Below are 15,977 nucleotides of genomic sequence, written 5' to 3'. Positions count from 1 at the left end.
AATAAATCATACATATTTAGAAAGTAATTTTTATTGCTCGCAACAATGACAATTTACTTGAAGGATCTTAGTCAATCCATAGGTAGATATGGTGGACTCTCATGGCAAAACTGGGTTTAAGGATACTTGGAAGCACAAGTAGTATCTCCACTTGGTGCAAGGAATTTGGCTAGCATGAGGGGGTAGGCAAGATCAACATGTTGGATGATCCATGACAATATAATTTATTTCAGATGTAAGAAAACATAACCCATTACGTTGTCTTCCTTGTCCAACATCAACTTTTTAGCATGTCATATTTTAATGAGTGCTCAAAAATCATAAAAGATGTCCAATATAGTATATTTATATGTGAAAACCTCTCTCTCTTTATTACTTCCTATTAATTGCAACGACGACCAAAACTATGTTTGTCAACTCTCAACAACTTTTATTCACCATACTCTTTATATGTGAAGTCGTTACTCTCCATAATATCAATATGATCTTTTTATTCTTTTTATTCTTTCTTTTATTCCCTCAAGATCATAGTAAGATAATCAAATCCCTTGACTCGAAACTAATCTTTATTATAAATAGCTCACACACTAGATTACATAGAAGGATCATAAAGCAAAACTCGAAACTAAATCATACTAAAACTTTATTCTACTAGATCAAGATATTACCAAAAGGATCGAACTAAGAAAAACGTTGAAGATAGGAGTGTGATGGTGATACGATACCGGGGCACCTCCCCCAAGCTTGGCAGTTGCCAAGGGGAGTGCCCATACCCATGTGTTTATGTCTCTTTCTTCGGGGGTGGTGATGTGATATTCTTGGCGATGATGCCCCTCAGGATACGATTCTCTTCCTCGAGCTTATTGACTTGCTGCTTGAGGTCCATTATTTCCTTATAGAACTTGCCCGTGACGGCTAAATCTCCTTTCACCTAAGGATGTTGCATAGCTGCGGGAGAACAAGTAATACTCTTTTTCATATTTTCATAAGAAAGAAATCTAACATTGGAATGGATGACTGAGTTTGGAATATTTGAGCTCTGTAGTTCCCCCATCATGAATCCGGCTCGGAAACGAGAAGTAACTTATTGATCCTCCTCCATGGCATCTATCCTTTTCAAGTCGGCCTCCATCTCTTCCTCAGTTGATGGCCCAAAGTGGTCAGCATCGCTGTTTGCTCTTGGCCCCGGTATTGGATGAGACACCCGACTCTCCCCGACTGACTCTTGAGAAGACAACTTGCTTTAGATATGCTGCAGGATTAGCTCGAAACAGAAACAGAGGATATTTGCGTGGCAGAGTGGTCAAAACCTTCGGGAGAATATATAGTGAATTTTTATCGACCGAAAGAAGTATGATGCAAGAAAACTAATTCCGGAGAGCACACGAGGTGCCCACGAGGCAGGGGGCGCGCCCTCCACCGTCGTGGACGCCTGTGTCCTTCCCGGACTACTTCTTATTTTCCTATTTTCTTAAACATTCCAAAACGGAGAAAAATTGCTATTAGAACTGTTTTGGAGTCAGTTTACTTACCGTACCACATACCTATTCCTTTTCGGAGTCTGAAATGTTCTGGAAAGTGTCCCTTATATATTCCTCCGGGGTTACGGTTTCAACAACATTAGTTTCAACATTTATTGGATTACCTGAGATATAATGTTTGATTCTTTGACCGTTCACCACCTTCGGATTTGTGCCTTCAAAGTTGTTGATTTTTATGGCACCGGAACGATAGACCTCCTCGATAACATAAGGCCCTTCCCCTTTAGAGAGGAGTTTTCCTGCAAAAAGTCTTAAGCAGTATAGCCAAACATAATCACCTACATTAAACTCACGCCTTTGTATCCTTTTGTCATGCCATCTTTTAAATTTTTCTTTAAACAGTTTGGCATTTTCATAGGCATGGGTTCTTCATTCATCAAGTGAGCTAATGTCAAAAAGCCTCTTCTCACCGGCAAGTTTGAAATCATAATTGAGCTCTTTAATGGCCCAATATGCCTTATGTTCTAGTTCGAGAGGTAAGTGACATGTTTTTCCATAAACCATTTTATACGGAGACATACCCATAGGATTTTCATATGCAGTTCTATAAGCCCATAATGCATCATCAAGTTTCTTGGACCAATTCTTTCTAGATCTGTTAACGGCCTTTTGCAAAATTAATTTGAGCTCTCTATTACTCAGTTCTACTTGACCACTAGACTGTGGGTGGTATGGAGATGCAATTCTATGATTAACATCATACTTAGCAAGCATTTTACGAAAAGCACCATGTATAAAATTTGAACCACCGTCAGTCATTAAGTATCTAGGGACTCCAAACCTCGAAAAAATAACTTCTTTAAGCATCTTAATAGAGGTGTTATGATCAGCACTACTAGTTTTGGAATAGCTTCTACCCACTTAGTAACGTAATCAACATCAACTAAAATATGTGTATACCCATTAGAGGAAGGAAATAGTCCCATATAATCAAAGCCCCAAACATCAAATGGTTCGATAACAAGTGAATAATTCATAGGCATTTCTTGATGTCTACTAATATTACCAATTCTTTGACATTCATCACAAGACAAGACAAACTTACGGGCATCTTTAAAAAGAGTAGGCCAATAAAAACCGGATTGCAATACCTTATGTGTAGTTCCATCTCCAGCATGGTGTCCTCCATAAGCCTCGGAGTGACACTTACGTAGGATCTGTTCCTACTCATGCTCAGGTACACAACGTCTAACAACACCATCTACTCCTTCTTTATAAAGGTGTGGGTCATCCCAGAAGTAATGTCTTAAATCATAGAAAAACTTTTCTTTTGCTGGTATGTGAAACTAGGTGGTATAAATTTAGTAACAATATAATTAGCATAATCAGCATACCACGGAGTAGTACGAGAAGCATTTATGATAGCTAATTGTTCATCAGGAAATCAATCATCAATAGGTAGTGGGTCATCAAGAACATTCTCTAACCTAGACAAATTGTCTGCAACGGGGTCTCAGCTCCCTTTCTATCAATAATATGCAAATAAAATTCTTGTAGCAAGAGAACCCATCTAATAAGTCTAGATTTAGCATCTTTCTTTTCAATAGATATTTAATAGAAGCATGATCATTGTGAATAGTTACTTTAGAATCGACAATACAAGGTCTGAACTTCTCACAAGCAAATACAACTGCTAAAAATTCTTTCAGTAGTAGCATAATTTCTTTGGGTACTGTTTAGATTTTTACTAGCATATTGGATAACATTTAATTTCTTATCAAATCTTTGTCCTAGAACAGCACCTAAAGCATAATCACTAGCATCACACATAATTTCAGAGGGTAAATTCCAATCAGGTGGCTGAATAATAGGTGCGGAAATCAAGGCTTTCTTAAGTATTTCAAATGCTTCTACACAATCATCATCAAAGACAAAAGGAACATCTTTTTGTAAGAGATTAGTCAGAGGCCTAGAAATTTTAGAGAAGTCTTTAATAACCTCCTATAAAAACTAGCATGACCAAGGAAACTTCTTATACCTTTGATGTCCTTAGGACACAACATCTTTTCAATAGAATCAACCTTAGCTTTATCAACTTCAATACCTCTTACAGTAATTTTATGCCATAAGACAATACCTTCATTAACCATAAAGTGGCACTTCTCCCAATTCAGGACAAGATTAGTTTCTTCACATCTCTGCAAAACTCGCTCAAGCTTGCTTAAGCAATCATCAAAAGAAGTTCCATACATAGAGAAATCATCCATGAAAACCTCAACAATCTTTTCCCAGAAGTTAGAGAATATAGCCATCATACATCTTTGAAAGGTAGGAGGTTCATTACATAAACCAAAAGGCATACATCTATAAGAAAAGGTACCGAAAGGGCAAGTAAAAGTGCTCTTTTCTTGGTCCTCTTTTGACACATGTATTTGAGAGAAACCAGAATAACCATCTAGAAAGCAAAAATGTGTATGTTTGGATAATCTTTCTAGCATTTGATCAATAAAAGGTAAAGGGTAATGATCCTTTTTAGTAGCTTTATTTAATTTGCAGAAATCAATTACCATTCTATAACCTGTAACAATTCTTTGTGGAATCAATTCATCTTTATCATTAGGAACAACAGTAATACCTCCCTTCTTAGGGACACAATGGACATGACTTACCCATTGACTATCAGCAACGGGATAAATTATACCTGCCTCCAAAAGCTTTAGTATTTCTTTTCTTATCACTTCTTTCATCTTAGGATTTAACCATCGTTGGTGATCAACAGCCAGTTTAGCGTATTTCTCCAATTTTATTTTGTGCTAGCATAGAGTGGGACTAATGCCCTTAAGATCATCAAGAGTATATCCAATAGCAGCATGGTGCTTCTTCGGAGTTTTCAATAATTTCTTTTCTTCATGCTCTGAAAGGTAGCACTAATAATAATAGGATATATCTTGTTCTCATCAAGATAAGCATATTTAAGAGTATGAGGTAATGGTTTAAGCTTAAACACGGGATCACCCTTGGGTGGAGGAGGATCCCCTAGGATTTCAACAAGCAAGTTGTGTTTGAAAATAGGTCCCTGTTTAAAGAATAATTCATCTATTTCCCTTCTTTCATTCATAAACATATCATTTTCATGGTCGAGCAAATATTCTTCTAAAGGATCATTAGGAGGCACGGCAATAGAAGCAAGACCAATAATTTCATCTTTACTAGGCAATTCTTTATCATGGGGTTGTCTATGAAATTTAGCAAAATTAAACTCATGAGATATATCCCCCAAACCAATAGTAACAACATCCTTTTTGCAATCTATCCTAGCATTAACAGTATTCAAGAAGGGTCTACCAAATATAATGGGACAAAAATTACCTTGTGGGGAACCAAGAACAAGAAAATCAGCAGGATATTTAACTTTCCCACACAAGACTTCAACATCTCTAACAATCCAAACTGGTGAAATAGTGTCTCTATTGGCAAGCTTAATTGTAACATCAATTTTCTCTATCTCAGCAGGTGCAATATCATGCATAATTTCTTTGTATAAGGAATGAGGTATTGCACTTGCACTAGCACCCATATCACATAAGCCATGATAGCAATGATCTCCTATTTTAACAGAAATAACAGGCATGCCTACAACAGGTCTATGTTTATTTTTAGTGTCAGGTCTAGCAATTCTAGCAGCTTCATCATAGAAGTAAATAACATGCCCATCGATATTATTGGCCAAGATATCTTTAACCATAGCAATACTAGGTTCAACTTTAATTTGCTCAGGGGGTGTAGGTGTTCCAGTATTACTCTTACGAACCACAGTTGAAGCTTTAGCATGACCCTTTTGTTGGGGAACATAGTAATTTAAAAAAAGTCCTACACACACACACAAAATCATGGTGATGCACAACAACGAGAGGGGAGAGTATCGTCTACGTACCCTCGTTGACCATAAGCGGAAGCGTTATGAGAACGCGGTTGATGTAGTCGTACGTCTTCATGATCCGACCGATCCAAGTACCGAACGCATGGCATCTCCGAGTTCAGCACACATTTAGCTCGATGACGTCCCACGAACCCGATCCAGCAGAGCTTCACGGGAGAGTTCCGTCAGCATGACGGCGTGATGACGGTGATGATGTTGCTACCGGCGCAGGGCTTCGCCTAAGCACCGCTACATATGATCGGGGTGGATTATAGTGGAGAGGGGCACCGCACACGGCTTGGAACAATCAACTTGTGTGTCTATGGGTGCCCCCTGAACGCGTATATAAAGGAGCAAGGAGAGGGGGTCGGCGGCCTCATAGGGTGCGCCCCAAGGGGGGAATCCTACTCCTACTAGGAGTAGGTTCCCCCTTTCCTAGTCCAACTATTAGGGGAAGGAAAGAGGAGGAGAGGAGAAGGAAAGAGGGGCCACCCCCAAAGCCCTAAACCAATTCGGTTTGGGCCTAGGGGGGTGCACCCCACACTTTCTTGCTGCCATCTATTTCCACTAAAGCCCACGAAGGCCCATTGAACCTCCCGGTGAATTCCCATAACTCTCTGGAACTCCGAAAAATACCCGAATCACTTGGAACCATTCCGATGTCCGAATATAGTCGTCCAATATATCGATCTTTATGTCTCAACCATTTCGAGACTCCTCGTCATGTCCCTGATCTCATCCCGGACTCTGAACTACCTTCAGTACATCAAAACACATAAACTCATAATATCGATCGTCATCGAACGTTAAGCGTGCGGACCCTACGGGTTTGAGAACTATGTAGACATGACCGAGACTCATCTCTGGTCAATAACCAATAGCGGAACCTGGATGCTCATATTGGTTCCTACATATTCTACGAAGATCTTTATCGGTCAAACCGCATAACAACATACGTTGTTCCTTTGTCATCGATATGTTACTTGCCTGAGATTCGATCATCGATATCTCAATACCTAGTTCAATCTCGTTACCGGCAAGTCTCTTTACTCGTTCCATAATACATCATCCCGCAACTAACTCGTTAGGTGCATTGCTTGCAAGGCTTATAGTGATGTGCATTACTGAGAGGGCCCAGAGATACCTCTCCGGCAATCGGAGTGACAAATCCTAATCTCGATCTATGCCAATTCAACAAGTACCATCGGAGACACCTGTAGAGCACCTTTATAATCACCTAGTTACGTTGTGACGTTTGGTAGAACACAAAGTGTTCCTCTGGTATTCGGAAGTTGCATAATCTCATAGCCATAGGAACATGTATAAGTCATGAAAAAAGCAATAACAATATACTAAACGATCAAATGCTAAGCTATGGTTAGGAGACTGAACCATCTTTGATTCAACGAGCTAGTCGAGTAGACGCATACAAGTGACACTCTGTTTGTCTATGTATTCACACATGTACTAAGTTTCCGGTTAATACAATTGTAGCATGAATAATAAACATTTATCATGATATAAGGAACTAAATAATAAATTTATTATTGCCTCTAGGGCATATTTCCTTCAGTCTCCCACTTGCACTAGAGTCAATAATCTAGTTCGCATCTTTATGTGATTAGTTCACATCTCCATGTGACTAATACCCAAAGGGTTTACTAGACTCAATAATCTAGTTCACATTGCTATGTGATTAACACCCAAAGAGTGATCATGTTTTGCTTATGAGAGAAGTTTAGTCTGCGGGTCTGCAACATTCAGATCCGTTTGTATTTCACAAATTTCTATGTGTACAATGCTCTGCACGTAGCTATTCTAGCTAATTGCTCCCACTTTCAATATGTATCCAGATCGAGACTTGGAGTCATCAAGATCGATGTAAAAAGCTTGCATCGACGTAAGTCTTTATGACAAACTATTTTTATCACCTCCATATCCGAGAAATATTTCCTTAGTCCACTAAGGATAATTTTGACCGTTGTCCAGTGATCTACTCCAAGATCACTATTGTACTCCCTTGCCAGAATCATGCTAAGGTATACAATAGGACTGGTAAACAACATAGCATACTTTATAGAACCTATGACTGAGACATAGGAAATGACTTTTCATTCTCTTTCTATTTTCTGATGTGGTCGGGTTGTGAGTCTTTACTCAACTTCACACCTTACAGGCAAGAACTCCTTCTTTGAATGTTCCATTTTGAACTACTTCAAAATCTTGTCAAGGTATGTACTCATTGAAAAAACTTATCAAGCGTCTTGATCTATCTCTATAGATCTTGATGCCCAATATGTAAGCAGCTTCACCAAGGTCTTTCTTTGAAAAACCTACTTTCAAACACTCCTTTATGCTTTCCAGAAAAATTCTACATTATTTCTGATCCACAATATGTCATTCACATATACTTATCAGAAAGGATGTAGTGCTCCCACTCACTTTCTTGTAAATACAGGCTTCACCGCAAGTCTGTATAAAACCATATGCTTTGATTACTTTATCAAAGCATATATTCCAACTCCGAGATGCTTGCACCAGTCCATAGATGGATCGCTGGAGCTTGCTCATTTTGTTAGCACCTTTAGGATTGATAAGACCTTCTGGTTGCATCATATACAACTCTTCTTTAAGAAATCCATGAAGGAATAGAGTTTTGACATCCATTTTCCAGATTTCCTAAAATGCGGCAACTGCTAACATGATTCAGATAGACTTTTAAGCATCGATACGAGTGAGAAAATCTCATCGTAGTCAACACCTTGAACTTGTCAAAAACATTTTGCGACAATTCGAGCTTTGTAGATAGTAACACTACTATCATCATCTGTCTTCCTCTTGAAGATCCATTTATTCTTAATGACTCACTGATCATCGGGCAAGTCAATCAAAGTCCATAATTTGTTCTCATACATGGATCACATCTCAGATTTCATGGCCTCAAGCCATTTCGTGGAATCTGGGCTCATTATCGCTTCCTCATAGTTTGTAGGTTTGTCATGGTCAAGTAACATGACATCCAGAATAGGATTGCCGTACCACTCTGGTGTGGATCTCACTCTGGTTTACCTATGAGGTTTGGTAGTAACTTGATCTGAAGTTACATGATCATCATCATTAGCTTCCTCACTAATTGGTGTAGGAGTCACAGGAACAGATTTCTGTGATGAACTACTTTCCAATAAGGGAGCAGGTACAGTTACCTCATCAAGTTCTACTTTCCTCCCACTCACTTATTTCGAGAGAAACTTCTTCTCTAGAAAGGATCCATTCTTAGCAACGAATGTCTTGCCTTCGGATTTGTGATAGAAGGTGTACCCAACTGTCTCGTTTGGGTATCCTATGAAGACACATTTCTCCGATTTGGGTTTGAGTTTATCAGGATGAAACTTTTTCACATCAGCTTCGCAACCCCAAACTTTAATAAACGACAACTTTGGTTTCTTGCCAAACCACAGTTCATATGGCGTCGTCTCAATGGATTTAGATGGTGCCCTATTTAACGTGAATGCAGCTGTCTCTAATGCATAACCCCAAAACGATACTGGTAAATCGGTAAGAGACATCATAGATTGCACCATATCTAATAAAGTATGGTTACGATGTTCGGACACACCATTACGCTGTGGTGTTCCAGGTGGCGTGAGTTGCGAAACTATTCTGCATTGTTTCGAATGAAGACCAAACTCGTAACTCAAATATTCTCATCCACGATCAGATCATAGAAACTTTATTTTCTTGTTATGATGATTTTCCACTTCACTCTGAAATTATTTCAAAATTTCAAATGTTTCAGATTTATGTTTCATCAAGAAGATATACCCATATCTTACTTAAATCATCTGTGAAGGTCAGAAAATAACAATACCTGCCGCGAGCCTCAACACTCACCGGACTGCATACATCAGTATGTATTATTTCCAACAAGTCTGTTGCTCGCTCCATTGTTCTGGAGAACTGAGTATTCATCATCTTGCCAATGAGGCATGGTTCGCAAGCATCAACTGATTCATAATCAAGTGATTCCAAAAGCCCATCAGCATGGATTTTCTTCATGCGCTTTACACCAATATGATCTAAACGCCAGTGCCACAAATAAGTTGCACTATCATTATTAACTTTGCATCTTTTGGCTTCAATATTACGAATATGTGTATCACTATGGTCGAGATTCAATAAACCATTCACCTTGAGTGTATGACTATTGAAGGTTTTATTCATGTAAACAGAACAACAATTAGTCTCTGACTTTAAATGAATAACCGTATTGCAATAAACATGATCAAATCATATTCGTGCTTAACGCAAACACCAAATAACATTTATTTAGGTTCAACACTAATCCCGAAAGTATAGGGAGTGTGCGATGATGATCATATCAATCTTGGAACCACTTCCAACACACATCGTCACTTCACCCTTAACTAGTCTCTGTTCATTCTGCAACTCCCGTTTCGAGTTACTAATCTCAGCAACTGAACTAGTATCAAATACTGAGGGGTTGCTATAAACACTAGTAAAGTACACATCAATAACATGTATATCAAATATACTTTGTTCACTTTGCCATCCTTCTTATCCGCCAAATACTTGGGGCAGTTCTGCTTCCAGTGACCAGTCCCTTTGCAGTAGAAGCACTTAGTCTCAGGCTTAGGACCAGACTTGGGCTTCTTCACTTGAGCAGCAACTTGCTTGCTGTTCTTCTTGAAGTTCCCCTTCTTCCCTCTGCCCTTTTCTTGAAACTAGTGGTCTTGTCACCATCAACACTTGATGCTTTTCTTGATTTCTACCTTCGTCGATTTCAGCATTCACGAAGAGCTTGGGAATCGTTTCGTTACCCTTGCATATCATAGTTCATCACGAAGTTCTACTAACTTGGTGATGGTGACTAGAGAATTCTGTCAATCACTATCTTATCTGGAAGATTAACTCCCACTTGATTCAAGTGATTGTAGTACTCAGACAATCTGAGCACATGCTCACTAGTTGAGCGATTCTCCTCCATCTTTTAGCTATAGAACTTGTTGGAGACTTCATATCTCTCAACTCGGGTATTTGCTTGAAATATTAACTTCAACTCCTGGAACATCTCATATGGTCCATGACGTTCAAAACGTCTTTGAAGCCCGATTCTAAGCCGTAAAGCATGGTGCACTAAACTATCAAGTAGTCATCATATCGAGCTTGCCAAACGTTCATAATGTCTGCATGTGCTCCTGCAATCGGTCTGTCACCTAGGGGTGCATCAAGGACATAATTCTTCTGTGCAGCAATGAGGATAATCCTCAGATCATGGATCCAATCCGCATCATTGCTATTAACATCTTTCAACTTAGTATTTCTCTAGGAACATATCAAAATAAACGGGGAGCTATATCTTGAGCTATTGATCTACAACATAGTTATGCAAATACTATCAGGACTAAGTTCATGATAAATTAAAGTTCAATTAATCATATTACTTAAGAACTCCCACTTAGATAGACATCCCTCTAGTCATCTAAATGATCACGTGATCCAAATCAACTAAACCATGTCCGATCATCACGTGAGATGGAGTAGTTTTCAATGGTGAACATCACTATGTTGATCATATCTACTATATGATTCACGCTCGACCTTTCGGTCTCCAGTGTTCCGAGGCCATATCTGCATATGCTAGGCTCGTCAAGTTTAACCTGAGTATTCTGCGTGTGCAAAACTGGCTTGCACCCGTTGTATGTGAACGTAGAGCTTATCACACCCGATCATCACGTGGTGTCTCGGCACGATGAACTTTGGCAACGGTGCATACTCAGGGAGAACACTTCTTGATAATTTAGTGAGAGATCATCTTATAAATGCTACCGTCAATCAAAGCAAGATAAGATGCATAAAAGATAAACATCACATGCAATCAATATAAGTGATATGATATGGCCATCATCATCTTGTGCTTGTGATCTCCATCTCCGAAGCACCGTCATGATCACCATCGTCACCGGCTTGACACCTTGATCTCCATCATAGCATCGTTGTCGTCTCGCCAATCTTATGCTCCACGACTATCGCTACCGCTTAGTGATAAAGTAAAGCATTACATCGCGATTGCATTGCATACAATAAAGCGACAACCATATGGCTTGTGCTAGTTGCCGATAACTGTGTTACAAAACATGATCATCTCATACAATAAGATTTAGCATCATGTCTTGACCATATCACATCACACCATGCCCTGCAAAAACAAGTTAGACGTACTCTACTTTGTTGTTGCAAGTTTTACGTGGCTGCTACGGGCTGAGCAAGAACCGTTCTTACCTACGCATCAAAACCACAACGACATTTCGTCAAGTTAGTGTTGTTTTAACCTTCAACAAGGACCGAGCGTAGTCACACTCGGTTCAACTAAAGTTGGAGAAACTGACACCCGCCAGCCACATGTGTGCGAAGCACGTTGGTAGAACCAATCTCGCGTAAGCGTACGCGTAATGTCGGTCCGAGCCGCATCATCCAACAATACCGCCGAACCAAAGTATGACATGCTGGTAAGCAGTATGACTTGTATTGCCCACAACTCACTTGTGTTCTACTCGTGCATATAACATCTACGCATAAAACTGGCTCCGATGCCACTGTTGGGGAACGCAGTAATTTCAAAAAAATTCCTACGCGTGTGCAAGATCATGGTGATGCACAGCAACGAGAGGGGAGAGTATCACCTATGTACCCTCATAGACCGTAAGAAGAAGCGTTATGAGAACGTGGTTGATGTAGTCATAAGTCTTCACGATCCAACCAATCCAAGTACCGAGCGCACGACACCTTCGAGTTCAGCACACGTTCAGCTCGATGACGTCCCACGAACTCCAATCTAGCAGAGCTTCACGGGAGAGCTCCGTCAGCACGATGGCGTGATGATGGTGATGATGTTGCTATCGACGCAGGGCTTCGCCTAAGCACCGCGCCGATATGATCGAGGTGGGTTATGGTGGAGGGGGCAGTGCACACGGCTTGGAACAATCAACTTGTGTGTCTATGGGGTGCCCCCTGGCCATTTATATAAAGGAGCAAGGGGAGGGGGCCGGCGGCCTCATAGGGTGCGCCCCAAGGGGGGAATCCTACTCCTACTAGGAATAGTTTCCCCCTTTCCTAGTCCAACTAGGAGGGGAAGGAAAGAGGAGGAGAGGAGAAGGAAAGAGGGGGCTGGCCCCCAAAGACCTAAACCAATTCGGTTTGGGCCTAGGGGGCTCACCCACAATTCCTTGCTGCCCTCTATTTCCACTAAGGCCCACGAAGGCCCATTGACCCTCCTAGTGAATTCCCGTAACTCTCTGGTACTCCGAAGAATACCCGAATCACTCGGAACCTTTTTGATATCCCAATATAGTCATCCAATATATCGATCTTTATGTCTTGACAATTTCAGGACTCCTCATCATGTCCTTGATGTCATCCGGGACTCCAAACAACCTTCGGTACATCAAAACACATAAACTCATAATACCGATCGTCACCAAACATTAAGCGTGCGGACCCTACGGGTCCGAGAACTATGTAGACATAACCGAGACTCATCTCCGGTCAATAACCAATAGCGGAACCTGGATGCTCGTATTGGTTCCTACATATTCTACGAAGATCTTTATCGTCAAACGCATAACAACATACGTTGTTCCCTTTGTCATCGGTATGTTACTTGCCCGAGATTCGATCATCGGTATCTCCATACCTAGTTCAATCTCATTACCGGCAAGTATCTTTACTCGTTCTGTAATACATCATCCCGCAACTAACTCGTTAGTTGCATCGCTTGCAAGGATTATAGTGATGTGCATTACCGAGGGGGCCCAGAGATACCTCTCCGACAATCGGAGTGAAAAATCCTAATCTCTATCTATGCCAACTCAACAAGTACCATCGGAGATACCTGTAGAGCACCTTTATAATCACCCAGTTATGTTGTGATGTTTGGTAACACACAAAGTGTTCCTCCGGTATTCGGGAGTTGCATAATCTCATAGTCATAGGAATATGTATAAGTGATGAAGAAAGCAATAGCAATATACTAAACAATCAAATACTAAGCTAACGGAATGGGTCAAGTCAATCACATCATTCTCTAATGATGTGATCCCGTTAATCAAATGACAACTCATGTCTATGGTTAGGAAACTTAACCATCTTTGATTCAACGAGCTAGTCAAGTAGAGGCATACTAGTGACACTTTGTTTGTCTATGTATTCACACATGTACTAAGTTTCCAGTTAATACAATTCTAGCATGAATAATAAACATTTATCATGATATAAGAAAATAAGTAATAACTTTATTATTTCCTCTAGGGCATATTTCCTTCACCTTCATTCTCACAAGGAAAGCTGGTTTCTCAATATAAGCAGTAGGAACAACAGGATCAACATTATAAGTGATAGTCTTTTCTTCAACTTTAATAGATGCAACTACTTTTACTTAAATTGGAGGATTATATTTAAACCAATTCTACTTAGGGAGATCGACATGAGTAGCAAAGGATTCACAGAAAGAAGCTACTATCTCAGAGCCAAGTCCGTATTTAGTGCTAAATTCACGGAAAAGATCAGTATCCATAAAAGATTTAACACAATCAGACTTGGGTGTTATAATTGACCCATTACCTTCCTTGAGATCCCAATATTCAGAGTTGCGTTTAATTCTTTCCCAATAAATCCCAGTTGAATTCAATAGTCTCCAATCAATAAAAGAATCAGTACAAGAAGTATCTGAGCATGGAGGCGATTATTGAGAGAAAGGCGAGCATGAAAAATATTAAATAATAATTTCTCTTAAAGAGACTCATGATTGGGCATGAATATAAACATTGAATTAAGCCTCCCCCAGATTGAGCAATGCTTTCTCCTTTGGCGAGGCCAAAAATTAATAATGATATAATTACGATCACGATGAAACTAATGGCATAGGCATAAAACTTCTGATGGAAATTCCCAGTTTCAATCGGTTGTAGTTCCATGATCCCATATCATCCATAGCCTAAACATGTCCAATGCTTTACCCTCAAAGATAAAGGGAAGACCTTCTTCTTGCATAACATCCTCGGGCCTACCTCAGCTTAAATAATCCACAAACTTCATCCACATAGATTAGGTGCAAATCGGGATGTAATGTCCATCACCCTATGAAGGATTAGCTAGCAGTTTCTCTATCATACCGAAGAAATTTCAAAGCAAACATTTTCAGTAGGTTCCGTAGGTTGAGGAGCAACTCTTTGCTCTACTAGTAGGGGTGAAGATACCCCGAACAAGCCCCTCAAAGGATTATGTTCCATAGTAACAAGTGACAGTAAATTTCAGCACACTATATAAATTTTTCCTTACCAAATTCCACCTACCAAAGGCGCTTCACTCCCCGGCAACGGCGCCAGAAAAGAGTCCTGATGACCCACGAGTATAGGGGATATATCATAGTCCTTTCGATAAGTAAGAGTGTCGAACCCAACAAGGAGCAGAAGGAAATGACAAGCGGTATTCAGTAAGGTATTCTCTGCAAGCACTGAAATTATCGGTAACACATAGTTTTGTGATAAGGTAATTTGTGACGGGTAACAAGTAACCAAAGTAAATAAGGTGCTGCGAGATGGTCCAATCCTTTTTGTAGCAAAGGACAATACTGGACAAACTCTTATATGAGGGAAACCGCTCCCGAGGACACATGGGAATTATGGTCAAGCTATTTTTCATCACGCTCATATGATTCGCGTTCGTTACTTTGATAATTTGATATGTGGGTGGACCGGTGCTTGGGTACTGACCATTCTTGGACAAGCACCCCACTTATGATTAACCCCTATTGCAAGCATCCGCAACTACAAAAGAAGTATTAAGGCAAACCTAACCATAGCATAAAACATATGGATCCAAATCAGCCCCTTATGAAGCAACACATAAACTAGGGATTAAGCTTCTATCACTCTAGCAACCCATCATCTACTTATTACTTCCCAATGCCTTCCTCCAGGCCCAAACAATGGTGAAGTGTCATGTAGTTGACGTTCACATAACACCACTAGAGGAAAGACAACATACTTCTCATCAAAATATTGAACGAATACCAAATTCACATGACTACTTATAGCAAGACTTCTCCCATGTCCCAAGGAACAAACATAACTACTCACAAATCATATTGATGTTCATAAACAGAGGGGTATTAATATGCATAAAGTATCTGAACATATGATCCTCCACCAAATAAACCAACTAGCATCAACTACAAGGTGTAATCAACACTACTAGCAACCCACATGTACCAATCTGAGATTTTGGGACAAAGATTGGATACAAGAGATGAACTAGGGTTTGAGCGGAGATGGTGCTGGTGAAGATGTTGATGGAGATTGACCCCCTCCCATTGAGAGGATCGATGGTGATGATTTCCCCCTCCCGAAGGGATCTTTACCCGGCAGAACAGCTCCGCTGGAGCCCTAGATTGGTTTGGCCTCGTGGCGGCGGTGTTTCGTCCCGAAAGCTTGCTTCTGATTCTTTCTCAGACGAAAGACTTCGTATAGCAGAAGATGGGCACCGGAGGCCTGCCAGGGGGC

The sequence above is a fragment of the Triticum aestivum genome, chromosome 3A, assembly GCF_018294505.1.
Source record: "Triticum aestivum cultivar Chinese Spring chromosome 3A, IWGSC CS RefSeq v2.1, whole genome shotgun sequence".
Classification (NCBI taxonomy): domain Eukaryota; kingdom Viridiplantae; phylum Streptophyta; class Magnoliopsida; order Poales; family Poaceae; genus Triticum; species Triticum aestivum.
Note: the sequence above shows the minus strand (reverse complement) of the source record.